The 27,231-nt window shown below is 38.8% G+C and overlaps 1 pseudogene; it reads right to left on the reverse strand.

The window, feature by feature from the left end:
- Positions 1 to 19,991, reverse strand: part of LOC124966154 (zinc finger protein 189-like) — a 38,806-nt pseudogene extending 18,815 nt beyond the window's left edge.
- Positions 19,992 to 27,231: the final 7,240 nt, after the last annotated feature.

Here is a 27,231-nt window from a genome sequence, read left to right on the forward strand (position 1 = left end):
TGTAATCATACATGTACATAGGGTAAGGATGTCTGTCTCATTCTACCATCTTTCATACTCCCCTCCCATCTATCATTTCCCTCTATGTAATCTAAAGTTCCTCCATTATTCTCTTACCACCCACCTCCCCATCCCCATTATGTTTCGTCATCCACTTATCAGGGAAAACATTTGGCTTTTTTTTTTTATGTTGGCTAATATCACTTAATATGATATTCTCCAATTCCATCCATTTATCTGCAAATGCCATAATATTATTCTTATCTATGACCGAATAATATTCCATTGTGTATATTGGCCACAGTATCTTTTTCCATTCATCTGTTGAAGGGCACGTAAGTTGTGTACACAATCTAGCTATTGTGAATTGAGCTTCTATAAACATTGATGTGAATTCATTACTATAGTATGCTAATTTTAAGTCCTTTGGGTATAAACTGAGGAGTGGGATAAGGGTCAAAATGTGGGTTCATTCCAAGTTTTCTGAAGAATCTCCATACTGCTTTCCCAAATGACTGCACCAATTTCAACTCCACCAGCAATGTACAAGTGTGCCTTTTTCCCCACATCCATGCCAACATATATTATTGTTTGTGTTCTTGATAATAGCCATTCTAATTGGAGTAAGATAAAATCTTAGAGTTGTTTTAATTTGCATTTCTCTAATTACTAGAGATGTTGAATACTTTTACATATATTTTTTAATCATCTGTATATTTTCTTCTGTAAAGTGTCTGACCAGCTTCTTGACCCATTCATTGATTGGGTTCTTTGTATATTTTGTGTAAAGTTTTGTAAGTCCTGTGTAAATTTTGAAGATCAGGGCTCTATCTGAAGTACTTGTGGAAAAGGTTTTCTCCCACTCTGTAGGCTCTCTTTTCACATTATGGATTATATCCTTTGCTGAGAAAAAACTTTTTAGTTTGAGTCCATCCTATTTATTGATTCTTGCTTTGAATTTTTGTGTTTTGGGAGTCTTGTTAAAAAAGTCTTGTCCTAAACCAACATAATGAAGATTTGGGTCTATTTTTTCTTCTCTTTGGTGCAGGGTCTCTGGTCTAATTCCTATGTCCTTGATCCATTTCAAAGTAAATTTTGTTCAGGGTGAGAGAGAGAGGTATAATTTCATTTTACTACATATGGTTTTCTAGTTTTCCCAGCACCATTTGTTGAACAGGCTATCTTCACGGCATTGTATGTTTTTGATTCCTTTGTCTAGTATGAGGTAACTGTATTTATGTGGGTTCATCTCTTTCTCTTCTATTCTGTATCATTGGTCTTCCTGTCTATTTTGGTGCAAATATCATGTCATTTTTGTTTCTATTGCTCTGTAGTTTACTTTAAGTTCTGGTATTGTGATACCTCCTGCTTCACTCTTTCTGCATAGAATTGCTTTGGCTATTTGAGGTCTCTTATTTTTCCAGATGAATTTCGTGATTGCATTCATGAGGAACATCATTGGGATTTTAATTGGAATTGCATTGAATCTGTATAGTTCCTTTGGTAGAATGGCTATTTTGACAATATTAATTCTGCCTATCCAAGTACATGGGAGATCTTGCCATTTTTAAGATTTTCATTAATTTCTTTCTTTAGTGTTCTGTAGTTTTCTTTGTAGAGATCTTTCACCTCTTTTGTTATATCAATTCTCAAGGTTTTTTTTGAGGCTATTGCAAATGGAGTAGTTTTCCTAATTTCTCTCTCAGAAGATTAATCATTTCTAAATAGAAATGCACTAGATTTATACTCAGTTTTCTTTTATTCATATTTTAGATGTAATATATTGTGTTAACTAACATTGATATAGAGTTAGAAAATAATATATGTAAATTTTTAAAAATGATATTTAAAAAGAAGACAAAGATCAGCTTCACAACTAGGTCACTTTATCTAAGATTTGTGAAGAACCCTGCCTTACCTGAGATAAGACTCTGCCTCCCATCTTACTGTGGCTCCAAAATAAGCCAGACTTCAACTCATTTAAAGTTATATTCAAAAGATTTTTTTGTTGTAAAATTGCTGTGATCTCAAACAGGGGATATAACGTATAGTTCAGTCAAAATTTAAGATAGCTATTACACAACTAAATATGTTTTTACTATTATTAATTGCATGTTGTATTTTCATCGTACACTCTAAGACCGTTGCCTGATTAATTTTTTTTTAGAGATACTGCTTCAAGAACAAACAATCTGAATTAATTTGAGATAATAAACCATCACCTATAGGACAGAAAATATAGACCCCAATTAAATAAAAGTGGGTAAATGACTGTAAAGTCATAGGCATTAAATTTAAACCCCAGTACTATTACTGTATGACTGGTGAGACTGGCTTTCTGGATGTTTAAGATCAAGACTTAAAGATTGAGATTAAAATAAAGGGTCCAAGAAATCGAATATTTGACTCTTGCCCTCAGAGTCAGTCTGAACCCAGGGAATAAGAGAACTTCTCTAAGGAACTTTACAACTCTGGGCCACATGACCTCCTGACCAGGGAGAATGTGAGACCACTATTGAATAAAATGTCAATCAGTGCACATGCTGCAGGAGGGGGTCATTGGAAAAAGCAAGACATCCCTAATGCTTCCAGAAGAAGTCACCTCATCAAGAAGACCCTACCTAGGGAATGGCACTAAAGGAGATAAGAAACTGCTCTCAAGTTCCCCATGTGTGACCCCTGTGGGAACTCAGCTGACTCTTAACAACAGACAGGAATAGGCTAATTTCACCAATGTGATCTTAAACACCTAGAAAAACAGTTAAAACTAAAATATAGCCAATCATGGACATTTAACATACATCATAGTTCAATGTAACTTAAGATGTACACTTGTATTAGTCCCCAAATAAGTAAGACTAAAGGTGACAAAAAGAAGATTCTTAGAAAAAAATTCTTGATAACTATCAAGAAAAACTGCCAGAGTTAGAAGTTTTTAGTCAGTTTAAAGCCTACAGACCTTCCTAATCTCCTTTACAGGTAGACTTAATGTTTGCTAGTATGATTCTCTAGCCCTAAGTAACAAAAATAAAAAAATTGCTACTAAACACAGGTTATACCATTAAAAGGATATTTTACAAAAATCAGACAACTTTAAGTAACTTAACTAAATATCATAGTTACATTCCTGAAAACTCCATAATCTTAGAGATTTACAAATAAAAGTCTTATCCTCTTCAACTTTGTTAGGCTCTGTTAGACCTTGTCCTGGGGACAACATCTCAGCTTTTCCACCTTGTGTTAAAAGATTATTGATTTCTATCATCCTTATGATATTCATTGGCATGCTCCAGATGCTATTTAGTTTGTACTCATTTTTTTTCTCTCATAGAACCAGACTTTTACCTCTAGTTAGACCCAAATTCTAAAAGGGGACTCCAAACTTGTCCCACCCCACAATGTCCCTTCTCAGCTCAATACAGCAAGAGCCATCATTGCCCTTTTCCTACAGCAGTAAAAAGTTCCTAAAATTAGAAGAGAAATAAAATTACAGTGAGTGTAGATAGTTGATCATGTCAAAGCACAAATTGGAGGCTGATTTGGGTCTGGAAATTTGGAAATGACTTCTGAGAGATTAAAATGTTAATGCTTCCAGAGCTCTTTTCTCCACCTTTACCAAGATAACTTGCTCCTGCTCCAATCTGTTGTTAAGTCTCTCCAACAGGTTCATCTTATGAGAGAATGAGCCCAAAGACACCACTGATTTCCAACACCCCATTCCAGTAGGAGACTCTATCTATGTCAAATAGTTCCAGAAAAAAGGACTAACACCCAATGGAAATGGAGGGGACCTAATTCACAAAATGGATTCATCTCATCTGAGTCAAGACATCAGAAAAAATGAAAAGACTCAGAGACCCCAACCACCCTCTAAAGACTAAAAAATATCAATCATGCTTTTTTTTTCTCTTGCTTAGTCTATGTTACAGGGCACAAGCTACTAAAACAACATATTTCATTGGTCAAATTAATGTATATGTATGACCACTACAACCCCTTACCTAATTTAAAAGATAAATCAAGGATTCTTGCACTTCTACTGTGGTAATTGGGACTTCCTCAAGCCCATATGACAACAATCTTATGACCCCTGAGGGAACATGGTTTATTTGTAACTCTGTGCCTGGCCCTTCAGTTTTTCAAGATTACCAAATGGGATGAATTCTGTGTTACTGTTCCCATCATTCCCCAGGTGTACTACTATGATGGGGAGGGAAAAAAAGGACATCTGGGGCTAATACTTTGTTCTAAATGAGTGTCCCCTTTCTTAGTTCCCTTCCTAGTGGGATTAGGTATAGCTGGCTTCACTGCTGTAGGAACCACTGCACTCACTACAGGAGACAAAATTTCAAAATTTTAAGTGGAAAAATAGATCTAAACTTAAGCAAATTAAGAACTCTGTAAACCACTTAGAAAATTCCCTTGACTCATTTGCTGAGGTAATTTTACACAACAGAAGAGGGTTAAATTTTCTGTCTTTAAAATAAGGAGGACTGTGTATGGCCTTAGGGGAGACCTGTTTTTTTTGTATACTAACCACTCAGTTGTCATTTGTGATAGTTTACCTTTGATTAGGAAAAGGCTCAAGAGAAGGGAGGAAAGGTCAAAAACCTGAGGGAAATTGGCTCCAAAATCATTTCTCTTGGTCCGCCTGGTTAACTACTTTAATAATCATGATGGCAGCCCCTCTCATCCTAGTTATGTTGGGCCTTTTAATTGGACCATAGATGGTAAACTGCTTAACTAAATATGTTTAAAAACAATCTAATCTGTTAAACTGATAATGTTACACACCCACTACCATTATCTCTATACTAATGAAAAATCAATGATTTGATTATGTACATAAAACCAGTGGGGAATGTGATGGTTTGACATATTTTACTCCTTGGAAATGTTATAGGTTAGGCTGTATGGGCATTGAAAAAACAGACTCCATTTTACCGTGAGACTCCATGTTATGTAGGAAATGCCTCTCCCATGGGAATGCCCCACCTCTGTACCCATCATCAGATGATCAGCATGACATGTTTGGCAACACAAAATGGCAAAGCTTAGATAATGAAAAATTGTTCTCTTTTTGATTCTTATTTTTCATAAACATCATACTGTGTCAACAGTGATATCAACAGTGATTGTCTAGATGTTAGTAACCATTCCTTAATTTGTACCTAAGAAAGGTTATTTTGACCTGCTTCCCCCTTCCACTTATAATTTCAGATCCCATGATGTTTGAATTTTAATTCATAGCTATAGACACTTTTGATTGATGTACTGACTTATGGTATAAAAACCCCCACAACCCTATATCAGGGCTCTTCTCCCAATAACCATTTTTGAGGCATTGTGTGAAACAGTCATCCAAGTGCCAAATAAAGACTCTCAACTTTGGACTCCTCAGTGCTGATGGGTCTGTTCTTAGGTTGTACCTCATAACACTTTCTGGAGCCTTCCTAAGTCTGGGGCAGTGGCTGGGGCAGTGGGAAAAGCCCACTCTTCGGTTGGAGTGATTTAAGCCATGCATTCCTGTGGCTGCTTTCCTTCAGACAGCTTTGTCATCTGTCCTGTGTTCTGAGGTGCTGCAGAGAGCAGCCCCCTCCTCCAGGCCTGCCTCGCTCTTGGTTGCAAACAAAGGACAGGTTCACATGAGTCAGGGGCAGCCCAACTGTCCAAGCACCTCAGGCTGAGTCATTAGAATCAGTCACCCTAGGGATTTTGGGGGTTGACTTTGAACCTGGGTCTACACAGACACCTCTTGGGATACCTGGGCTGCAGCTCCTGACTTTGACCTAAAAGTACAAATTGAGCATTTCCAGTGATTTGTCACATTTTATTTTATATTGTCCACTTACACTGATTGATTTTACAAATTTTTTATGTGTCTTTCCTGCCATTAGAGTTTCATTTGTGTGTTTTTTAATTGTATTTTTTTCTCCCTATGAGTGAGATAGAGAATGAGGGAGAGAGAGAGAGAGAGAGAGAGAGAGAGAGAGAGAGAGAGAGAGAAAGAGAGCACTTGTGCTGGTGCTGCTCTTTCACCTTTCACCTTTGCCTTCGTCTTCTCCTCCTCCTCCTGTTGGTACCAGGGATTGAAACCAGGGGTGCTTAACCACTGAGTCACACCCCCAGCCCTTTTTCATTTTCTTATTTTGAGAAATGTAATCAAAAGTAAAAGAAATGGAGATAGAGCTTGAAGGACCAGCGATGATGCTTTATTAAATAGCAGAGGGGCATTTTTAGGAGGAACATGGCACCTGGTTACAGCAGGTTTGATTTTTATAGGGTTAAGTGAGTCTTAATCATCAGAGCAGAATGTGTAGAGACTTTAATAATAGACACTTAATCATAACAGAATGTGTGGGTTGGGAAGTCAGGAGAATAGCTATAGAACAGGAAACTGGGAATGTTCAGAACCTGTTGTTGCTGGGAAATGGTGAAAGTCCAGAGCACATTACTTTCCTTCTCTCCCTCAGACTCTATTCTCCTTTTCTCCCTGGGGATTGTTTTCCCATATCCTTCAAGAAAGGGTCTGGATAAGTTGTCCAGTCTGGCCTTGAACTTCAATCCTCCTGCCTCAACCTGCTGAGCTGCTGGGATTACAGGTGAGTGTCTGTCAAGAGCAACTTCTGGCCTACAAAACTAATTATGCTGGATTCATGGAAAAGACATAAAGGAGGCAGGGTGGCTTTGTTACTGAGTTTAGGTTTGGAACCTTATTCATTGGAAAGACCAGTGTCTGAGAGATGAGTGTTGGGGGAAAGAAAGACTTTATTTAAGCTCAGTGTGCTTGTGCATACCTGTAATTTTATTGACTCAGGAGACTAAGGCAAGAGGATTGCATATTTGAGGCTAGCCTCAGTAACTTAGTGAGGCAGTAACCAACTTGGTGACACTCTTTCTCAAAGAAAATATAAAAGGTCTGTGATTGGTGCTGAATGGTTATCACCCCTGAGTTCAATTCCCAGCACTGGGGGAAGAAGAATTCAGTCAGTGGTCAAGAATGAAGAGGGAGCTTTGCTCACAAAAATGGTTCTCAACCTCAGGGGATTGAGGGCTACAGATGTAAGATAGGAATAGTGATAGAGAGGGACAGGCTGATAAAGGGGAGGAATGCTCTTGTCTTCTCTGGGAATAGGCAGAGAGCTTCCAGGAACTCCATGGTTACATATTTACACTCCTTTCATTGGTATGTTTGGTCATGGTAGTTGGTGTATTTTTCATTGAAGAAGGGAAGGATGTGTGCCTATAAAGAGTGTATGTGTGTGGAAGAGAGAGAGAGAGAGAGAGAGAGAGAGAGAGAGAGAGAGAAAGAGAGAAAGAGGGAGAAAGAGAGGGGGAGAGAGAGAGGAAGAAAAGGAGGCATGTTTAGGTCAAGTGAACCCTACATTATAGTTTTGGCAAAAAAAAAAAAATTCTCAAACATTTAATAGGTTTAGGTAGAATCTGACCCAAAAGTTAAGGCATTGAAGGGGACAGACACAGCATGAAGACAGAAATGCCAAGTCATTCATCCTGTCATGTGACAAGTGATGGGACAAGAATTAACAAGGCTGCAGTCACTTCTCCCCTGCTATTTTGCTGCTGCCATTATTCTGCCTCCCCCACACCATTTACAACCTAGAATGCTAGCCCATGAACCTCCTAGTCAGTCATTGGTCCAATCATCAGTCCATGAACTTCCTAGTCAGTCATTGGTCCAATCATCAGCCCATGAACTTCTTAGTCAGTCATTGGTCCAATCATCAGCCCATGAACTTCCTAGTCAGTCATTGGTCCAATCATCAGCCCATGAACTTCCTAGTCAGTCATTGGTCCAATCATCAGCCCATGAACTTCCTAGTCAGTCATTGGTCCAATCATCAGCCCATGAACTTCCTAGTCAGTCATTGGTCCAATCATCAGCCCATGAACTTCCTAGTCGGTCACTGGTCCAATCATCAGCCCATGAACTTCCTAGTCAGTCATTGGTCCAGATTGTTAGTAGCCCATGTAATTCCACTTCTTAAGAATAGCTCCCCTGCCATTTCTCTCTCTCTCTCCCTCTCTCTCTCTCTCTTTCTCTTTCTCTCCATGCAAGCAGACACTCTGCCTGTCCACTTAATAAAATCTCTTGCATGAGTTCCCATGTCTGGAGTGGTTTACTGGCTTCTTTCGACAAATACATGTTCTCAGCAAGAGTGAACCTTGGGTGCATGAAACACAGGCTAGGCAACCCCCATGTTCAGGGAGTGATCCACCACCAAGCTAGTGGGAGACTAATAATGTATTTCCCAGCACTGTGACCTCCAAAATGAATAATATTTAAGTCAAAGAAACCAACAATTTACTTAAAAAGTGAAACTATAGGAATCCAAAGAAGAAAGAACATCAGCTCAAAGTGTAGAGGTTTTTAGTTGAATCAAAAGGAAAAGTGATTTTAAAGTATCAGAAACAAGATTTGTGGAGATGATAAATTGTTTTTGAACTTAGAAAAGAACAGCAATGACTATCTTAAGTGGTCAAAGTTGGGCCCAATCACATATTTAAGTCCTTGAATATGATTGGGTTGATTCCATCTGTTAACAATTTCTCTACCTAAGGATACTGTCAGGCTCAACAACTCTATAAAATTTAAAATTGTTTACAAGGTATCTTTCAAATAAACTATTATGTTACTCTCAAAGAAAGTGAAACCATAGGGTTTATTCAGGTTTTTCCTTGGTGACACCTTCAAGGACCTGCTGTAATAAACTTTCATTACACATTATTCAATTTGGAACATAATTTCTCTTATTTGAAAAGGCATAGTTTATGCTGTATTTATTTCCATGTCATCTGTAGCTTTTTCAAGATTGTGAGTCCTTGGGGTAATGATCCCCAGTTCATGTTTATAGAATAGCTCAGTGACAGGAACAACACAGATATTTGATAAATGAATGAGACCATCTCTAGAAAGTTAAGCTGCCTCTCTAGTTTCACTTTAGAAGTTTTTTTCCAGGCTCCTCTTGAACTACTTATTTGGTATTTTCCAACTAATAAATGACACTCTCATGCCCTGGATACTTAGAAGAAGAAAAAAAGAGAGTCATCATGTTTGTCAACTTTGCATTACTGTGACTAAAATACCTGACAAGAACAAATCAGAGAAGGAAAGATTTATGTGACTCAGGGTTTCAGATGATTCAGTAAACAACTGGATCCAAGGCAGCTGTGGAAGGGAGTGGTAGAGAAAACTATCAGTTCATGGGAACAGGGAAGCAGAGAAAGAGAGGAAGGGGCAAGAGAGAAGACGAACTCTTTCCAGGCATGCCCCAGGGACCCACTTCCTCCAACTGGGCTCACCTCCTAGTAGTCCCTTTATCCATCAGTGGAGGGCAAAAGACAGATAGTCAGTGTAGATAATGGATGATTGAGTCAGGAAGATGAGGGATAATTGAAAAAGAAATAAAATTCCAGTACCTCCAGGGCACTTTCCCCTCCTTGAAACCTGTGACCAAGGTTACCTCTGCCTCCAGGGGCTTGGTCGTCCCAATGCAAATAGTTGTTAATGAGCACCTCAGGAGGTGGGCCTTTCCCATCTTTTGGTCACAGTAGCAAGATAAGAGGAGGAGGAGGCATGAGAAGAAAGGAAACCTAAAATTTAAAAGAGGCAGAACACCCAGAATCCTTTGGGCACCAGACCTGGGCTCTCTCCTCTCTGGAGGAGTCTCCTTTTCACTCCTGTATCTTAAATATAATTCACTTTGTATGCTTACCTCAGTGTTTCTCATGTGTTTGATCTTTAACACCAGGGAACCATGGACCTGACCCTGATTTTCAGGGCTGGTGTCAAGCTCCAGTCCTTATACTCTAATCATTTCCCACAGTTCCACCGCTGAGCACAAGGGTCTCTGGGGAATTTCCTTTGCAATACTTTTCTTGCTCTGTGACTCATACCCAACATGTCCCTAAGTTCTTCTCTACAATGTGGTCATGAACTTGGAAGGTCCTAGCAGAGGTCTCCTCCACTCCTGGAGACCACCTCATACCCTCAAATGACAACAGCTTAACAGCTTCTTTCTGAGCAGTGGGGTCCTCTGCTCTTGGAGACCTCCTTGGATCTCTAAATGGTGACATATTGAGTCCTGCTGTTTTGAGTACTTGGCACCCAGAAGATGTTTGTTGTGGGGCTTAAGTCTCCAGGAACGATATGACACAGGTCCTCCTGAAAACTGGGTCCTTGTCCCCAGTGCCAATTCGATAATGAAGACTTAATTTTGAGAAAAAGGAAAAAGAAGGTTTATTGCTTTGTTAGCAAAGGATGAACATTGGGGATTCCTGTTCCAAAGGCTGTGATTTTCTGCTCATTAGCAAGAACAGGGAACTTTTAAACAGGCGACCCAAAGGCTCCATTCCATGTGTTCTCTGTCAGACTGCAATTCACTTGTTAATTTGGGAGATGGTCACTTCTGAGATTTTTCTGGTGCCATCCCCAAGGTCTGGATTACTTCATTCCTTTGGGGGGTGTGTACTCAGGGACAGATAAATCTGCCTATACTGAGGAATAAAGGTAATCCTATTTCCCCTGAGATTAGAGATGGGGAGAGACTAGTGAGGAGCAGGGAGAGAGAAAGAGAAAGAAACATAACAATTAAAAACTAAAGTTGCAGAGACAGAGAAGCACTGGCTGTATTCAAAGCGTAAAATGGACCACAGTTACACTCCAACCCCACCTGCAGAGCACTTATACATGAGCCTTTATCCTGGGTTTATAGTCTGGATCTGGAATGTTTCCCAAAGGCCATGTGGTAAAGGCAATCTCAGTTTGGCATCATTGGGAGGTGGTGGAACCTTTAGTGGTGCCAGTGGGAGGTCATTGGGGGCATCACCTCAAAGGGAATTGTGAGAGTCCAGTTTCCTTCTCTTTCACATCCCAGCTATGAGGTGAGCAGTTCTCTGCCATGATTTGTTGTCTCACCACAAGCTCAAAAGCAATTGAACCAATCAGTTGTGTTCTGAGACCTCCAAAACTGTCAACCAAACTTTTTATTTTTTCTTTATAAGTTGGTTGTCTAAGATATTTGTCAGAGTAATGGAAAGTTAACAGAAAATTGGTATGAAAACTGGGGTGGTCTTTGCCATTGTCATATACCTAATGATGTGGAAGAGCTTTTGGTTTGCAAGAGGAGTTTGGAAAATTTGAGGAGCAGTCCAGAAAAAGTCTAGAATGCTATAAATAAGCTTACTAGGCAGTCCTGGTGAGGGTTCAGAAGAACAGAATGCTGAATGTGGACAATAAAAACTATGTTGATGAGGCTTCAGATGAAAGAGGGTCTAGAGGCCTTCCTTGCTACACCATGGCAAAAAATCGATTGCATTCTGTCCATTCCCTGAGACTTTGTAGGAGGCTGAGCTTAACACTGATGGACTAATTTATCTACGGCAGAAAATTTCAAATCAGCAAATTGTTCATCCATGAGTATTACTGGCTGCTTTCAGACAAATTTACAGAAAATTTTAAAGAAAAAAAGAGTAGAATAGAAAGATTTGGGAAATTTTTCATTTGGTCAAAAAGGGAGCAAGTTTAAAGGTTTGCCAAGGAGGGGAGGGTTTGGTTGCTAGTATCAGTAAAAAGCAAAGTGCTTTAAACACCTCAGGAGAGGATGCTGGAGGCCATTTCAGGAAGCTGCAGGGGCACTCCACTCCTCACAAGCCTGAAGATGTAGAAATGCAAAGTTGTTTCAAAGACATTTCAGGGCAGACTTTTTCTGAGAAAAGTGCCCTGGCACACCCAAAACACCTAGGGATTTGTTTCTTCATGTCCAGAGATCCAGGAATCCACAAGCCATTAGACTAGAGAGTCATGTGAACCCATATTCAACTCCCACTAGCATCAGAGCTTGGTGTTGTCCAGTGTCTGTGATGCTGGTTTTTCAGAAATGCAGAATGCAACAGTCATGGAGGCTTCCACTGAGTTTTCAAAGGAAAGCCTGGGAGGCAGGGCAGTGTGGCCCAGAGTGGGAGTTCCTGCAAGCCTCCCTAACTGGGAGATGAGTGGAGCCATGAGAGTGAAGCTGAAGCTGCACTGGAGACCTCAGGGAGAGAGACGTCAGGAAGGTGGGATGCCTGCAGATAGACGCCAGTTCAGGGGAGTGGTCATGTAGACTGCAACCTGCAAAACCCAGGGGAAAAGACTTGCCAAATCCTTGGAATTGACTTCCTGCTACATTATGACTTAGACTCTTCACTTGGGTCTGAAAATTTTCATTGTGTAGTCAAAAAGATGAAGGATATAAATTTTGGCATCTCTGTCTTTTTGCCTCTGTTTCCTTTGTTTTTAGTCACTTTGGATTCCAGGAACAATGAGTCAGATTGATAAGCTTCTTGTGATGTGTGGAAATCACTCCTGCAGGCAACAGCAACATTTTTATTGTCACAGAACAAGGCTGTGCCCCACCAATTGTGACATAATGATGAACTAGACGTGCCTGAAAAACATTACTGCTTTTTCAGCTATACAAAACTTCTAAATACATAGAACCCCCAACACTGTCCCTCATCCTCCTTTCTATATAGCCTTAAAGTTGTTGCCAACCTCTCAAAGAAAGGGCTAATGGTGAATATTCCTTTGTCTTTCTGATGTAGCTACTCTTAATAAATTTCCTTTCTGTTCTCACCTCTATCTATTCCATGTATAGCTTAGGTTTAGTGACCAAACACAATTTGTTGGGACCCCCAGGGTTGGGCCTCTGCTCTAGGACTTTAATAACACTGCCACAGTATGCTTCAGAGGGCAGATGTGGAGCATGGAGTTTTAATTTTTGATCTGTTGATTTTTGGTCTTAATTTGGTCCAATCACTTATTGCTATTCCTCACTTTCAAAATGGGAATGTGCACCCTCTCTCTGTCCCACAATTGTACCTTGAAAGAATGACACTTTTTTACTTTTGCAGGAACTCACAACTGAGTTTGTCTTCAGTCTCAGAGGAGGTTTGGACTTTGGCTTTTGAACAATGAGAGAACAGTCAAAACTTCAAGACTGGTTGGAAATTGACCAAATGTATTTTGCATTGCAAGATAGGTGTGAATCTTCTGGGGACAAGTGCTATAGTTTGCATCTTGAATGTTCCCCAGGGAAGGAAGAAATAAAACTGTACCTTTCACAGATGACATCATTTTACATGTAGAAAATTAAGCAGAATTAACCAACAAACAAACAAACAAACAAACAGAAATCCCAGGAAAACCTTCCTGAAACTAAGAAGTTTAACTTATAGCAAGGTTGTAGAATACAAACTTAGTAGACAAAAGACAATTGCTTCCCTACAGACCAGCAATAACCAAATACAATTTGAAATAAAATACAAACAATTTATGTTAGCACTCTCCCAAATGAAATACATTTTAAATAAATCTAACCAATCATATATAATATCTACTGAGGAATACCACAAAACTCTGAAGAACAAAAGTAAAGAAGTAAGTATATGGAAAAGTATCCAATGTTCATGGATAGGAATGCTCAATATTACCAAGATACCAGTTATTTCTGTCTTGATCTATGGTCTCAGTGCAATTCTAATAATAAGTTCAGCAATTTATTTTGTCAATATTGACAAACTGATTCTAAGGTTTATTATGGAGATGCAAGGGATTCGGAATAGCCAACACAATATTGGAGAATAGAGAGTTGACACTTTCTGATTTCAAGACTTATTATAAAGTGTGTAATTCAATGAAGTGTGATAAGGATGAAAGAAGAGAGAAATAGACCAATGGAATGGAATAGAGTGTCCAGAAATAGACCCACGTAAGTAGTCAACTCATCTTTGAGAAAGGAGCAAAGGCAATATAATGGAGCAATGGTACTCTTTTCAACAAATGGTGGTAGAACAAGTGGCCATTATGCAAGAGAGTGAATCTAGGCACAGATTCCCACATCCTTCATAAAAATTAACTCAAAATGGATCATAGTCCTAAATATAAAATGAAAAACTATTCAACTCCTGCCAGGCAGCATAGGTGGAAACCTAAATGATCTTGTGTATGGCAATGACTTTTAGATACAACACCAAAGACATGATCCATGCAAGAAATGACTGAGAATTTAGACATCATTAAAAATAAGTGTCCAGACTGGGTTAGATGGCCCATGCCTGTAATCCCAGTGACTTGGAAGGCTGATGAGGCAGGAGGATTTCAAGTTCAAAGCAAGTCTTGGCAATTTATTGAGGCACTTAGCAATTCAGCAAGACCCTGTCTCTAATAAAATATAAAACAAAGGACTGGGGATGTTGCTCAGTGGTTAAGCACCCCTGGGTTCAATCTCTGGGATCAAAAAAAAGTTCTGGTTTGTGAAAGAGGATGTCAAGAGAATGGGAAGATAAGCCACAGATTAGGAAACATTTACAAAAGACACATAAGGAAGAGTTACCAAAAATATGCAAAGAACTCTTAAAATTCATCAATAAGCAAAAAATCAACCCAATTAAAAATGAGTTATTTTTTCTTGCTATTGAGTTAAGTTCCTTTTACATTTTCCTTTTACTTCTGTTTATTAGAAGCATAATTTGAAAATATTTTCTCCCAAACTGTGGGCTGTTTTTTTGCTCTGCTACTTCTTTCCTTTATAGTTTTTTGGGGTTTTTTTAGTGTGATGCAAGTTCACTTGTCTATTTTTGCTTTGTTGCCTGTCTTTTTGTAGTACTTTCCAAAAACATAACCCAGACTGTCACAGAGAAGATATATCTCCAGAGAAAGTTCTGAGGGGTTCCCAGAAGAGAAGGTCAACTCAGGACCAGTAGGGTTCTTAGCATACATGACAGAAAAGAATTTTAGCACAAGCCAGACAAAGGCATAGACAGGGGTTTATTCAGAAAGGTAGACACCCATTCAAGGAAGAATACAGTTATCTCAAGAGTGAGGAGCAGCCATGACTTGGTTTTGAGGTTTAATATTTATGGAGGGGCTGTATCAGGGGCAGGTCTGAGGTAGATCCAGGGTGGAGCTGCACAATTTCATGCCAGTTTTCCCTGTGCTTATGTATTTTCCTCATTTCACAAGGGCATGGGCTAAGGACAGGCAGCCCAAGATTTACAACTGTGGTTTCTACACCTCAGTGGCATGTGGGTGTTTCCTTTAAGATTCAGCATTGCTCTCTCTTTATCCTAAATCCCTATCTCAATATCAGTGTTGTGGATCTTTCCCCCGTGTTTCCTCCTTACAGCCCTGGGTCTTACTTTGGAGTCTTTTATCCATTGTGAGCTGACTTTGAGTGTATGGTGTGAGATAAGTGTTCTGCTTTTCCAGCAGCATTTGTTCATGAGACTGTCCTTTCCCCTGTGTGTTTTTGGCAACTTTGTAAAAAAAAATCAATACATTATAAATCTTTGGATTTTTCCTTTAGCTTTCTATCCTGTTTCATTTGTTGATGTGCCTTTTAGTCCAGTACCATGTTAATCTATAGTGAGAAGTATCAAATATGTGAGTACAGGAGTCTGGGATGAAGAGACGGATTGACTATGATAAAACACAAGAGAACATCTTGGGATGATGTAAAGTCTCCATCTTGATTGTGGTGGTACATTACACTGGTATATGTCAATTTATTAATGTTCATTTAAGCATTTAGTTAAAATTTTAAAGTTAAATCATACCTTAATAAAGTTGATTTAAAATCACATATGTGTACTTTGCAGTAAAACATATCAGGAAATCATGAGAATCATTCAAAAAGTTTAGAAACTGTGGATGAAGCTGCTGCAACATCACAAAGGAAAGGTCCACAGGGTCAGAAATGAAAATGAAAATGAATAATAATAATGATGATAATAACCAGATTTGACTCTGTTTTCATATAAAATTTGGATGAATCTATTGACATGACTCCCAGACCACCAAGTTGTGCTTCCAGCCCTCTGGTCCCTGCTGAGAAGCAGCAGCAGAATGGTGGAGTGGTGGAGCAGCAGAGCAGCACCCTGGGTGGGCTTGAGCCCAGGCCATGGTCACTGGCTGCAGTCCTGATGGGCCAGTGCCAAAGTGAGCCAAGGTGCATGGACCTGTCATCTTGAACCACCCCACTGGCCTGGTAAGACACCTTATGTAGAAGCCCACTCCATGCAGTATTGAAGATCTACAAACCCTAAGTGTGCACCATCTGCCGATTTGGTCACTACAACCTCATGCTTCCTCACAAGCAGTGAGAAAATGGCAGTGGGGCAGACTTGATTGGTATTGCAGGGCTAACCAATAGTGTTTGGCACTTTCCCAAACCCTAATTAACAACATTTTGGATCAATAGTATATTATACTATTCTAAACTGTAATTAGCATAAGTTTGGACCAATAGTGTTGACCCAGATGCTGTATAAACCCCTAGATTAGCACACCCAGACACTAACCCTATTGGGTCCCCTCTTGCCCTGCCAGACTTCTGTTCCTGTTTCAATTCTTCAATGAATCCTGTAGTTATACTCATTCATCCTGCTAAGTGGACTTCATTCTTCAAATTCACAAAAATCCAGGAAGAAGAAATAAATTGTGAGCTTCTGGGGGCTGCTTCAACACTGGGGTACATGGACACCCATTAGGAGCTGTGACACTTCTCAGTTGCAGAGGCTTGCAGCTTGTGCAGACCCACCTGGCAGCAGAAGCAGAGCAACTGTTGCTTCATCTTGTGCCCAACATGGGGTTCTTTGGAAAGGTGAGTAAAATGGACCAACATAACTATTGTTTTTTCCCCAGAGTTCTATACTCCTGTTAGAAAATGTTATTATTTTATCTTATTATATGCCAGGCACCTAGGGCCAGTTAAAAGCAGATAGCACAGTTCTCAGTCTAAAGACATGGGTGACAGGCTTACTGGAGGAGGCTTGCTCAATCCCCTTCATCTCTGATGGAGGAATGTTGATCAGGCTCTGCTTCAACTTCTCTCTGTAGAACATGAACCAGATTGACAGATCAGTTCAAGTGTTTACTTCTTTCTTTCAGTTTCTGACTGACTTGGCCTGATGGGAGAGTTTTCCCTCACCCAGTGTATTCTGAATCCTGACACGAGGTCCTAGTCTGATCTGAGGTCTTTGGGAAAGAGGCAATGCACTAATCCCCTGAGTGTGAGCAAAGGGGCCTCTTTTTCCCTCTACTCTTATTTGTGCTTCAGAACCCACATAGACCCTGTTTTCTGATCAATTTTTTAAGTAGGATCTATGGATAAGGTAATTGGGAAAATTCAAGTCCTGGTGCACTCTTTAGGACCGAAACCCCGCCCTGGTCCCAGGTGTGCTCACACTCACAAAGGGTCCCATTCCCTAGGTTCCCAATCCTGCCAGTTTCCCTTTGAATGCTTTTAAACTTATCAAAGAAAAAACAACATGTGAACACATTCAAGTGATTTAAGATCAAATATTTTAAAAAATCAAATGAAGAACTATTTTTCCCCAAAACGGGTACTGTAAATACAAACATCTGGAAAAGTTAAAAACTTGTCCAGGGCACATGACCTTCAGGGACACATCTCTCTCTAAGCACAATGACTGAGTTCCTTCAGGACACACAACCCCACCTATAGTGCCTCCATAGTTGGGGGTAAACAGTACAAATAAACCCAAACAAACCAGAGTTTCTCCTTTTAAGAGGAAAATTACACAAAGAAAAGAGATTTTGAGTCATGTGTTGGTAAAGGCAGCTAATCCAATCAGCCCAAATCCTAGTCAGGCCTCAGTACATGGTCACTCATGTTTTGAGGATCACAGGAGATAACAGAAACTGAGCATTTTTTAAAAAACAAAACTGGTTTTAAGGACTGAAATGATGATTTAACAGGTTTATAAAATAATCATTAACTAGGGTAAGCTCTAGAACCAGTAATAAGAATTTTAAAATTGAATGCAAAATTTAGATGCCATGAACCTAAAGCAATACCAAAATATCTCAAGCTTCCTAACATAACCTCCAGGTCTTTTTATTTCCAATTCTTTGTAATCAAAATATGTACACTGTCACATGCTTCTGGTCATGCAGGAGTAAGATTATTCATATAGTATTACAAATATCTCTTACAGATGGGACAGCACAAAAGAAGAATTAATTTCTTCCACTGTTTTAGGACCATCTTTGTGGGAAAAAAGGCACTCCCAAAGATTGCTTGGTAACACCTTTGTGAGGTTAGGTTTGTTAGTTACTCAGATGACCTTTACATGTGAACTTAATGGTTCACTCACTTCCCTGATCAGGGAATAACCAGGCACTGTAACAGCCTTTCATTAACTCACATGCCAAACAATTAGCTTCCTAAAACAAATGACAAAAACTTTGTATACTGGTTTCAAAATCATCTGGGTGTTGTTTGACAACTCATATGCTAATCGCTAGGCTTTGGCATGCACAGCCAAACATAATGGAATTGAAGGACCACATGAGATGGGGGCAAAAGATTCTCTGAGTGACTATTCTCAGTGATTTCTAGGTCAGCTGCTCCCAGTTTCTTCACACTCATTCAATTTTGTCTTCAGAGCACCTCCATGTTCCATTCCTGGGTTCTACCTCTCTGCTGAAAGATTTGTTAAAGGATACTTAGATAAATTAGTGAGTTTTTGTCCATGATCATGGAAACAGAGTCATCAGAAGTCAGTTGCCCATGGGCGCGTGTCCACTACTCACAGGACCTTTAGAAACCATTCGTCTGAAGCCCCAGACAACATGATTTGTCAGAAAATCTGGCCTATATTGAGACACACTAAAACTGCACCTGGGTAGCTAGTCTCAAAGTAAACTGAGCCTACTTATTTCTCTACATTTACTGCATCCATGAAGTATGCAATGTTTGATGCCAAATAGAAGAAATATGGCAATCGAAGGCTTCATCACAAGCATCACATTCGTGGATTTCTTGGGTTTTCACCTCTGCGTGGATCTTCTGATGGTTTACAAGGCTGTGCCATTGACTGAAACTTTTGTCACACTTCTCACACTTGTCAGATTTCTCTCCTGTGTGTGTTCTCTGGTGTGGAACTATACTGAGTTCTGGCTAAAGGCCTTTCCATATTCCATAGGTTTATGGGGTTTATTACCTGTGTGAACACCTTGAAGTCAAATAAGATCACAAGCTGACTGAAACTTTTCCTGCACTCTTTGCACTGATAAGGCTGTTCACCAGTATGGATCCTCTTATGTTCATTAAGAAATAAACTCTGAGTGAAACTTTTCCCACATTCTCTACAAAGAAAGGTTTTATCACCTGTGTGGCCAATTTGGTGTTGTATAAGGTATGTACTTAATCTAAAAACTTTCCCACATTCACCACATTTATGGGGTCTTTCCCCAGTGTGAATTCTCTGATGTTCCACAAGTAATGAATTTCAGCTAAACCTTTTCTTACTTTTTGTACAATGATAGGGTTTCTCACCAGTTTCGTTCCATCATACTCAATAATGTATGACTTCCAACTGAAGACCTTCCCACAGTATATTTATGGAGTTTCTCACCTATATGAATCCTTTGATGATTAACAAAACTCCTATGGCTGAAACTCTGTTTCCATTGATTACACTGGTAGGGTCTTTCTCCAATGTGGATTCTCTGATGTTCAGTAACAAATGAACAGCAGTGAAACTCTTCTGACATTCATTGCATTGAAAAGGTTTCTCATCAGTATGGACCCTTCGATGTTGAATGAAATGGGCATTGTGGACAAAACCATTTCCACATTCTTCACATTTATGGCATTTTTCTTCTGAGTTTTGCTTCTTAAGGATAGTATTAGTGTTTCTTCTGACTGTTTTTTGTTCCTGGGTCAAAGATTCCTGTGGTATTTCCCATAAGAAGATTTCTCTCTGTATATCTAACCTAACAACAAATTCAAAGATTTCTCTACCCATGGGATCTGGTCAATTTAACTTTTTATTCTTGTCTTTATTATATCATGTGGCTCCACTTCTTCTTCAATTTCTTCAATTTCTTGTTTTACAGTTGGTTCTTCATCCTTATCTCTGTTCAAAACATCCAGTGAGACCAGGTTCCCATAAATCTCCATCATGACATCTTTATAGAGGCTTCTCTGAGCTGGGTCCATATAATCCCACTCCTCACTGTCCTTCTTCAATTCTCTGTTCACATTCACTTGTGACTCAATTCAATTCAATTCAATTCAATTCAATCAATTCCATCATGTCCTTTTAAACATCTACCTTTGGTCCAGGCATCCTGCTAGGTGCAGAAGACACAGAAGAGGTCAAAAATGGTGACTTACCTTTGGCTCCAGTGGGGGGTCGGGTAGGCCACTCTCCCAGTCAGTGAAGAGTTGCAGCCTCGTGGAAAGGCTCTGGTGAGGCCTAGCCAGTTGCTGGTCATTAGGCCCAATGAAGATGACACTCCCTGACTGGGTCCCTCCAGGTCCTGCCTCAGTCTCTGAGTGGTCACTTTCCCAGAGGCATATCAGATGTACTCCCTGGCTGTCCCACAACCTTGAATCCCCTCCCCTGCCTGGATGCACAGTCTTTCAGAAACTGAATACTTTGTGTTGGCAAGAGTGACTAATCCAACCAGCTGGCCTCAATACATGATTGCTCACAGTTTGAGGATCACAGGAAGCTTTAGGTATTTTGTATTGGTAAGAGCAACTAATCTAACTGTAGGCCTCAAGGGATGTCACCAACAGCCTTGAGTCTCAGCCACGGCCTGTCGGGGGAGGGAATAAGTAAGCCTTGGAGGTGTGTGCCAGGTAGAAATAAAAAGTCTGAAAGGTATTATTAAGAAATAAACAGAGACCAAGATTTGATACTGGCTCTGAGTCTCCCCACCCTCCCCCCTGCCCCTCCACCTTGGATGGACACAGTTGCTGAGCCCATCCTCCCACACCAAGGTTGGACAGTAGTGTTGAGCCTGACCCCCACACACCAAGGTAGGATGCTGGCACTGAGCCTGCTTGCCTGCGACCCTACTGCTGAGGGACACTGCACCTGCCTCTGTGCTAATGCAGCACACCTTCACTGGGGCTCCCCAGCTTCTTTAGAGGCTGATACAGGCATTTTGAATTATTCCTGAGGGTGTGACCATAATCATTCTAAGGGAGACTCCCTTTCTGAGACACCGAGACTGGAGGCCCTTTGACAGGTACCTCTATTTACTCACTTCCATTCTACACCCTTCCCCATCCTCTTGTTTACAACTAGAAATACTGTAAATAGTAATCGAACTGATCTTGTTCATTTATGTTCAATAATGTTAAAGTCTTTATAGGGACTATCTGTTTCAGGGCTGCATTTTCTCTGTATTGGGAGCAACTGGTATTGATATCCCCTTCAAAGGAGAGGTAGTGGAAAACTGCAAGGTCATAATAAGCATGCAAGGGGGAACTTCAGTATCTCTGATCTTCACTGTAGAGGGGAATATATAGAAACAATATGGAAAAAACAAGGGAAGAAAGTGTCCCTAACAAACTAAGATGCTATTGTGATAGAATCCAATGACAGCATTGCAGTAGAAATGACAGAAAAAGAGTTAGAATCTGCATACTTAAAATGATCCATGAAGCAAAAGATGAGATAAGAGAGCAAATGCAGGTAATGCATGACCATTCCAGTAAACAGTTAAAAGAGCAAATGCAGGAAGCAAAAGAACACTTCAATAAAGAGATAGAGATTCTGAAAAAAAAAAAAAAACAGAAATACTTGCAATGAAAGAAACAATAAATCAATTTTAAAAACTCAGTAGAAAGCATCACCAACAGAATAGATTTCATGGAAGACAGAATTCCAATGAAGACAAAATATTTAATCTTGAAAATAAAGTTGAACAAACTGAGAAGATGTTAAGGAGTCATGAACAGAACCTCCAAGAATTATGAAAAGACCAAATTTAAGAAATACTGGGATTGAGGAAGGCACAGAGATACAAACCAAAAAAACCTGTTCAACAAAATAATATCAGAAAATTTCCCAAACCTGAAAACTGAAATGGAAAATCAAATACAAGAGGCTTACAGAACACCAGGTGAACAAAATTACAACAGATTCACACCAAGAAACATTATCATAAAAATTCCTTACATACAAAATAAAGATAGAATTTTTAAGACTGTGAGAGAAAAGTGTCAGATTACATATAAAGGGAAACCAATATGGATATCAGCAGATTACTCAGCCCAGACTCTAAAAGCAAGAAGGGCCTGAACAATATATTTCAAACTTTGAAAGAACATGGATGCCAACCAAGAATCCTATACCCAGCAAAACTAACCTTGAGATTTGATGATGAAATAAAATCTTTCCACAATAAACAAAAGTTAAAAGAATTTACAATAGAAAGCCTGTCCTACAGGACATTCTCAGCAAAATATTTCATGAGGAAGTGAAAAACAACATATAAGTCAGCAAAGAGAGGAACTACTCTAAAGGAAAAGCCAATCAAAGGAGAAACCAAGTCAAGTTAAAATCCAAAAATAAGCCAAAATGACCAGGAATACAAATAAAACCACAATAATAATCCTGAATGTAAATGACTTAAACTCAGTGATCAAAAGACATAGACTGACAGATTGGATTAAAAAGAATGACCCAACAATATGCTTCCTTCAAGAGACTCATCTCATAGACAAAGACATCCACAGATGAAAGGTGAAAAAAAAATGGGGAAAAACATACTACACACATGGACCCAGTAAAAAAGCAGGTGTCTCCAACCTCATATCAGATAAAGTGGACTTCAAACCTAAGTTAGTCAGAAGGGATAAAGAAGGACATTTCATACTGCTAAGAAGAAACATAAAACAGCAAGATATAACAATTTTAAATATTTATGTTTCAAACAATGGAGAATCTATGTATATCAAACAAACACTTCTCAATTTTAAGAATCAGATAGACCAAAACACACTAATAGTGGGGGACTTTAACACACTGCTCTCACCACTGGATAGATCCTCCAAACAAAAACTGAACAAAGAAACTATAGAACTAAATAATACAATCAATGATATAGATTTAATGGATATTTACGGAGTATTTTATCCATCATTGAGCAAATATACTTTCTTCTCAGCAGTTCATGGATCCTTTTCCAAAATAAACCATATGCTGTGCCACAAAGGAGCCATTAGTAAATACAAAAAAATAGAGTTCCTACCCTGTGTCCTATCAGATCATAATGGAATGCAATTAGAAATCAATGATAAAATAACAACCAAAAACTACTCGTACACCTGGAGGTTAAATAATATGCTATTGAATGATGCAATGGTAACAGAAGATATCAGGGAAGAAATAAAAAAATTCTTAGAGGTAAATGAGAACAATGACAAAACATATCAAAATCTCTGGGACATTAGGAAAGCAGTACTAAGAGAAAAGTTCATTGCATTGAGCTCATACTTTAAAAAAATAAAAAGTCAATAACTAAGTGACCTACATTACATGTCAAAGACCTAGAAAAAGAAGAACAGATCAACACCAAAAATAGTAGAAGACAGGAAATAATTAAAATCAGAGCTGAAATCAATGAAATTGAAACAAGAGAAACAATTCAAAAAATTGACAAAACAAAAAGTTGGTTCTTTGAAAAAGTAAACAAAATTGATAAACTCCTAGCCACACTAATGAAGAGAAAGAGAAAAAACTCAAATTACTAGAATTTGTAATGAAAAAGGAAAGATCATGACAGACACCACTAAAATACATAAAATAATTAGAAGCTACTTTCAAAATCTATACTCCAACAAAATAGAAAATATTGAAGACATTGACAATTTTTTAGAGACATATGATCCTCCCAAACTGAATCAGGAAGACGTACACAATCTAAACTCATCAATTTCAAGCACCAAAATAGAAGAAGACATCAAAAACCTACCAACCAAGAAAAACCCAGGACCAGATGGATTCTCAGCCGAATTCTACAAGAGCTTTAAAGAAGAACTGATACCAATACTCCTCAAAGTATTTCAGGAAATAGAAAAGGAGGGAACCCTTCCAAATTCATTCTATGAGGTTAGTATCACTCTGATACCAAAACCATACAGAGACACATCAAAGAAAGAAAACTTTAGACCAATATCCCTGATGAACATAGATACAAAAATCCTTAACAAAATACTGACAAATCACATACAAAAATATATTAAAAAGATAGTGCACCATGATCAAGTGGAGTTTATCCAAAGGATGCAAGGTTGATTCAACATCTGGACATCAATAAATGTAAGCACATCAATAGGCTTAAAGTTAAGAATCACATGATTATTTCAATAGATGCTGAGAAAGCATTTGATAAAATACAGCACCTCTTCATGCTTAAAACACTATAAAAAATAGGAATAGTAGGAACACACCTCAACATTGTAAAGGCTATCTATTCTAAGTTCCACAACCAACATTATTCTAAATGGAGAAAAACTGAAAGCACTCCCTCTAAAAACTGGAACAAGGCAGGGATGCCCTCTTTCACCACTTCTATTCAACATCATCCTTGAAACACTTGCCAGAGCAATTAGACAGACCAAAGAAATTAAAGTGGTACAAATGGGAACAGAAGAACTAAAGATGTCACTATTTGCTGATGACATAATCCTATATTTAGAAGATCCAAAAAAACTCCACTAGAAAACTTCTAGAACTAATAAATGAATTCAGCAAAGTAGCAGCATTTAAAATCAATATGTGTAAATCTAATACATTTCTATTCATAAGTGATGAATCTTCTGAAAGATAAATTAGGAAAACCACTCCATTCACAGTAGTCTCAAATAAATAAATAAATAAAATACTTGAGAATTAATCTAACAAAAGAGGTGAAAGACCTCTACAATAAAAACTACAGAACATTAAAGAAAGAAATTGAAGAAAACCTTAGAAGATGGAAAGATCTCCCATGTTCTTGGATAGGCAGAATTAATATTGTCAAAATGGCCATTCTACCAAAGACGTTATACAGATTCAATGCAATTCCAATTAAAAGTCCAATGATATTCCTCATAGAGAAATAGAGAAAGCAATCATGAACTTCATCTGGAAGAACAAGAAAACTCAAATAACCAAAACAATTCTGAGTAGAAAAAGTGGAACAGGAGGTATCACAATACCAGGCATTAAATTATACTACAGAGCAATAGTAACAAAAACAGCATGATATTGGCAGCAAAATAGACAGGTAGACATGGTACAGAATAGAAGACACAGAGACAAAACTACATAAATACAGTCTCCTCATACTAGACAAAGGAGCTGAAAACATACAATGGAGAAAAGATAGACTGTTCAACAAATGTTGCCAGCAAAAATGGAAATCCATGTGCAGTAAAATGAAATTAAAACTCTATCTCTCACCCTGCACAAAACTCAAAATGGATCAAGGATATAGGAATTAGACCAGAGATCCTGCACCTAATAGAAGACAAAGTAGGCCCAAATCTTCATCATTGTGGCTTAGGATCAGACTTCCTCAACGCACAAGAAATCAAAGCAAGAATCAATAAATGGAATGGACTCAAATTAAAAAGCTTTTTCTCAACAAAAGATACAATCAAGAATGTGAACAGAGAGCCTACAGAGTGGGAGAAAATCTTTTCCACATGCACTTCAGATAGAGCACTTATCTCTAAAATTTATAAAGACCTTACAAAGCTTTACACCAAAAATACAAAGAACCCAATCAATAAATGGGCCAAGGAACTGGACAGACACTTTACAGAAGAAGACATACAGGCAATTAATAAATATATGAATAAGTGTTCAACACCTCTAGTAATTAGAAAAATGCAAATTAAATCAACTCTAATATTTTATCTTAATCCCATTAGAATGTCTATTATCACAAACACAAACAATAATAGATGTTGGCATGGATGTGGGGGAAAAGGCACACTTTTACATTGCTGGTGGAGTTGCAAATTGGTGCAGCCACTCTGGAAAGCAGTGTAGAGAATCCTCAGAAAACTTGGAATGGACCTACATTTTGACCCAGTTATTCCACTCCTCAGTTTATACCTAAAGGACTTAAAATCAGCATACTACAATAACACAGCCACATCAATGTTTATAGCAGCTCAGTTCACAATAGCTAGATTGTGGAACCAACCTAGATGCCATTCATCAGATGAATACATAAAGAAAAAGTGGCATATATACACAATGGAATACTATTCAGCCATAAAGGAGAACAAAATTATGGCATTTGCAGGTAAATGGATGTAGTTGGAGAATATCATGCTAAGTGAAATAAGTCAATCCCAAAAGACCAAAGGTTGAATGTTTTCCCTCATAAGTGGAGAATGATATATAATGGGGGCGGGGAGGTGGTGAGTGAGAGAAGAATGTAGGAACACTAGATTATGTAGAAGGAAACGAGAGGAAGTCAGGGTATGGAAAATCATGTAATGAGACAGATATTATTACCCTATGTACAAGTATGATTACATGAATGGTATGAATCTACACTGTGTATAACCATAGAAAGGAAATGATGTACCCCATTTGTGTACAATGAACCAAAATGCAGTCTGTAAAAAATAAACTAATAAATAATTAAAGAAAAAAGAAATACACACAGAATATGAGAAATATATTTTTACAGTGGGGGCATTAATGAGTGGAAGAGATCTGCTAGGTCTGATCCTAACACGTGGAAATTCCCATGAATGCTTTATTTAGAATGAAATGCACCAAAGGAATTTATGGTGAGGAGGGGTTCTTCAAGGTATAAGAAGTGAGAAACCTAGGGGAGGTTGACTTGGTTGGGGACTCATCACTTGTGCAGTAATGCTTCTTCCTCCAGGCAGCTGGCTCCATGAGACTAGGTGGGGCACTGGTATCTCTCGCCAACTCCTGGGAATTGCATTTGAACCTAGGGCTGTTGGAGCCAATAACTTCCTCAGAATGACAGACTTCTCTTTGAGCAGGACGTCGGCCAAAGCAACAGAGCAATCTCAGATGGGTGAAATTGCACCAAGAGTTCTCCAAAGGGCCTCCCTCTGCTTCAGAGATGGCGCAGACATGCCCACAGCTCACTTCTGACTTCCAACATTTGAGGTCCATTGGGGATGGAGGGACACTTCAATCTGCTTCAGATAATGGAGAAATGCCAAGGGACACCTTCCCAATTATCTTTCAGGTAGGTAACTCTCCATCTGGCACAAGCACTCCTACACTGGGATTCCTTAGATCTTCAAACCCTGGGGGAAAACATTTTTCTGTAGTCGAGTCCAAATCAAATACAAGTTGGAACATAGAGAGAGATGGCCCAAGGAAAGGATAATTTATAGTACCATTTTATAGTTAGACTTGCAT

Source organism: Sciurus carolinensis, chromosome 16, assembly GCF_902686445.1.
Source record: "Sciurus carolinensis chromosome 16, mSciCar1.2, whole genome shotgun sequence".
In the NCBI taxonomy this organism is placed as follows: domain Eukaryota; kingdom Metazoa; phylum Chordata; class Mammalia; order Rodentia; family Sciuridae; genus Sciurus; species Sciurus carolinensis.